Genomic DNA, 4,595 nt, shown 5'->3' on the forward strand with positions numbered 1-4,595 from the left:
CGGGCTCTGCGAGAGTCACATAGGCATTGTTGCATCATAACCAACCAAGGCTTTTGCGGAGCGCGAATGTCTGTGCGGCAGCGAATGCAGTTCCAAGGGACAGTGAAAACCAGGTAGAGCTTTCAGTGCTGGCAGCTTTCGTGTGGGCGCAATCGCTGGACGTTTCAAATTTGGCAGCCGGGCTCTGCCAGAGTCACATAGGCATTGTTGCATCATAACCAACCAAGGCTTGCGCAGAGCGCGAATGTCTGTGCGGCAGAGAATGCAGTTCCAAGGGACAGTGAAAACCAGGTAGAGCTTTCAGTGCTGGCAGCTTTCGTGTGGGCGCAATCGCTGGACGTTTCAAATTTGGCAGCCGGGCTCTGCCAGAGTCACATAGGCATTGTTGCATCATAACCAACCAAGACTTTTGCGGACCGCGAATGTCTGTGCGGCAGCGAATGCAGTTCCAAGGGACAGTGAAAACCAGGTAGAGCTTTCAGTGCTGGCAGCTTTCGTGTGGGCGCAATCGCTGGACGTTTCGAATTTGGCAGCCGGGCTCTGCCAGAGTCACATAGGCATTGTTGCATCATAACCAACCAAGGCTTGCGCAGAGCGCGAATGTCTGTGCGGCAGCGAATGCAGTTCCAAGGGACAGTGAAAACCAGGTAGAGCTTTCAGTGCTGGCAGCTTTCGTGTGGGCGCAATCGGTGGACGTTTCAAATTTGGCAGCCGGGCTCTGCCAGAGTCACATAGGCATTGTTGCATCATAACCAACCAAGGCTTGCGCAGAGCGCGAATGTCTGTGCGGCAGCGAATGCAGTTCCAAGGGACAGTGAAAACCAGGTAGAGCTTTCAGTGCTGGCAGCTTTCGTGTGGGCGCAATTGCTGGACGTTTCAAATTTGGCAGCCGGGCTCTGCCACAGTCACATAGGTATTGTTGCATCATAACCAACCAAGGCTTGCGCAGAGCGCGAATGTCTGTGCGGCAGCGAATGCAGTTCCAAGGGACAGTGAAAACCAGGTAGAGCTTTCAGTGCTGGCAGCTTTCGTGTGGGCGCAATCGCTGGACGTTTCAAATTTGGCAGCGGGCTGTGCGAGAGTCACATAGGCATTGTTGCATCATACCCAACCAAGGCTTTTGCAGAGCGCGAATGTCTGTGCGGCAGCGAATGCAGTTCCAATGCACAGTGAAAACCAGGTAGAGCTTTCAGTGCTGGCAGCTTTCGTGTGGGCGCAATTGCTGGACGTTTCAAATTTGGCAGCCGGGCTCTTCCAGAGTCACATAGGCATTGTTGCATCATAACCAACCAAGGCTTGCGCAGAGCGCGAATGTCTGTGCGGCAGCGAATGCAGTTCCAAGGGACAGTGAAAACCAGGTAGAGCTTTCAGTGCTGGCAGCTTTCGTGTGGGCGCAATCAGTGGACGTTGCAAATTTGGCAGCGGGCTGTGCGAGAGTCACATAGGCATTGTTGCATCATAAACAAATAAAGCTTATGCGGAGAGATAATGTCTGTGCGGCAGCGAATGCAGTTCCAAGGGACAGTGAAAACCAGGTAGAGCTTTCAGTGCTGGCAGCTTTCGTGTGGGCGCAATCAGTGGACGTTTCAAATTTGGCAGCGGGCAGTGCGAGAGTCACATAGGCATTGTTGCATCATAACCAACCAAGGCTTTTGCAGAGCGCGAATGTCTGTGCGGCAGCGAATGCAGTTCCAAGGGACAGTGAAAACCAGGTAGAGCTTTCAGTGCTGGCAGCTTTCGTGTGGGCGCAATCGCTGGACGTTTCGAATTTGGCAGCCGGGCTCTGCATGAGTCACATAGGCATTGTTGCATCATAACCAACCAAGGCTTGCGCAGAGCGCGAATGTCGGTGCGGCAGCGAATGCAGTTCCAAGGGACAGTGAAAACCAGGTAGAGCTTTCAGTGCTGGCAGCTTTCGTGTGGGCGCAATCGCTGGACGTTTCGAATTTGGCAGCCGGGCTCTGCCAGAGTCACATAGGCATTGTTGCATCATAACCAACCAAGGCTTTTGCGGAGCGCGAATGTCTGTGCGGCAGCGAATGCAGTTCCAAGGGACAGTGAAAACCAGGTAGAGCTTTCAGTGCTGGCAGCTTTCGTGAGGGCGCAATCGGTGTACAATTCAAATTTGGCAGCCGGGCTCTGCGAGAGTCACATAGGCATTGTTGCATCATAACCAACCAAGGCTTGCGCAGAGCGCGAATGTCTGTGCGGCAGCGAATGCAGTTCCAAGGGACAGTGAAAACCAGGTAGAGCTTTCAGTGCTGGCAGCTATCGTGTGGGCGCAATCGCTGGACGTTTCAAATTTGCCAGCCGGGCTCTGCCAGAGTCACATAGGCATTGTTGCATCATAACCAACCAAGGCTTTTGCGGAGCGCGAATGTCGGTGCGGCAGCGAATGCAGTTCCAAGGGACAGTGAAAACCAGGTAGAGCTTTCAGTGCTGGCAGCTTTCGTGTGGGCGCAATCGCTGGACGTTTCAAATTTGGCAGCCGGGCTCTGCCAGAGTCACATAGGCATTGTTGCATCATAACCAACCAAGGCTTGCGCTGATCGCGAATGTCTGTGCGGCAGCGAATGCAGTTCCAAGGGACAGTGAAAACCAGGTAGAGCTTTCAGTGCTGGCAGCTTTCGTGTGGGCGCAATCGCTGGACGTTTCAAATTTGGTAGCGGGCTGTGCGAGAGTCACATAGGCATTGTTGCATCATACCCAACCAAGGCTTTTGCAGAGCGCGAATATCTGTGCGGCAGCGAATGCAGTTCCAAGGGACAGTGAAAACCAGGTAGAGCTTTCAGTTCTGGCAGCTTTCGTGTGGGCGCAATTGCTGGACGTTTCAAATTTGGCAGCCGGGCTCTGCCAGAGTCACATAGGCATTGTTGCATCATAACCAACCAAGGCTTTTGCAGAGCGCGAATGTCTGTGCGGCAGCGAATGCAGTTCCAAGGGACAGTGAAAACCAGGTAGAGCTTTCAGTGCTGGCAGCTTTCGTGTGGGCGCAATCAGTGGGCGTTGCAAATTTGGCAGCGGGCTGTGCGAGAGTCACATAGGCATTGTTGCATCATAAACAAATAAAGCTTATGCGGAGAGATAATGTCTGTGCGGCAGCGAATGCAGTTCCAAGGGACAGTGAAAACCAGGTAGAGCTTTCAGTGCTGGCAGCTTTCGTGTGGGCGCAATCAGTGGACGTTTCAAATTTGGCAGCGGGCAGTGCGAGAGTCACATAGGCATTGTTGCATCATAACCAACCAAGGCTTGCGCAGAGCGCGAATGTCTGTGCGGCAGCGAATGCAGCTCCAAGGGACAGTGAAAACCAGGTAGAGCTTTCAGTGCTGGCAGCTTTCATGTGGGCGCAATCGCTGGACGTTTCAAATTTGGCAGCCGGGCTCTGCGAGAGTCACATAGGCATTGTTGCATCATAACCAACCAAGGCTTTTGCGGAGCGCGAATGTCTGTGCGGCAGCGAATGCAGTTCCAAGGGACAGTGAAAACCAGGTAGAGCTTTCAGTGCTGGCAGCTTTCGTGTGGGCGCAGTCGGTGTACATTTCAAATTTGGCAGCCGGGCTCTGCCAGAGTCACATAGGCATTGTTGCGTCATAACCAACCAAGGCTTGCGCAGAGCGCGAATGTCTGTGCGGCAGCGAATGCAGTTCCAAGGGACAGTGAAAACCAGGTAGAGCTTTCAGTGCTGGCAGCTTTCGTGTGGGCGCAATCGCTGGACGTTTCGAATTTGGCAGCCGGGCTCTGCCAGAGTCACATAGGCATTGTTGCATCATAACCAACCAAGGCTTGCGCAGAGCGCGAATGTCTGTGCGGCAGCGAATGCAGTTCCAAGGGACAGTGAAAACCAGGTAGAGCTTTCAGTGCTGGCAGCTTTCGTGTGGGCGCAATCGCTGGACGTTTCGAATTTGGCAGCCGGGCTCTGCCAGAGTCACATAGGCATTGTTGCATCATAACCAACCAAGGCTTGCGCAGAGCGCGAATGTCTGTGCGGCAGCGAATGCAGTTCCAAGGGACAGTGAAAACCAGGTAGAGCTTTCAGTGCTGGCAGCTTTCGTGTGGGCGCAGTCGGTGTACATTTCAAATTTGGCAGCCGGGCTCTGCCAGAGTCACATAGGCATTGTTGCGTCATAACCAACCAAGGCTTGCGCAGAGCGCGAATGTCTGTGCGGCAGCGAATGCAGTTCCAAGGGACAGTGAAAACCAGGTAGAGCTTTCAGTGCTGGCAGCTTTCGTGTGGGCGCAATCGCTGGACGTTTCGAATTTGGCAGCCGGGCTCTGCCAGAGTCACATAGGCATTGTTGCATCATAACCAACCAAGGCTTGCGCAGAGCGCGAATGTCTGTGCGGCAGCGAATGCAGTTCCAAGGGACAGTGAAAACCAGGTAGAGCTTTCAGTGCTGGCAGCTTTCGTGTGGGCGCAATCGCTGGACGTTTCAAATTTGGCAGCCGGGCTCTGCCAGAGTCACATAGGCATTGTTGCATCATAACCAACCAAGGCTTGCGCAGAGCGCGAATGTCTGTGCGGCAGCGAATGCAGTTCCAAGGGACAGTGAAAACCAGGTAGAGCTTTCAGTGCTGGCAGCTTTCGTGTGGGCGCA

Source organism: Mycteria americana, unplaced genomic scaffold (assembly GCF_035582795.1).
Source record: "Mycteria americana isolate JAX WOST 10 ecotype Jacksonville Zoo and Gardens unplaced genomic scaffold, USCA_MyAme_1.0 Scaffold_27, whole genome shotgun sequence".
In the NCBI taxonomy this organism is placed as follows: domain Eukaryota; kingdom Metazoa; phylum Chordata; class Aves; order Ciconiiformes; family Ciconiidae; genus Mycteria; species Mycteria americana.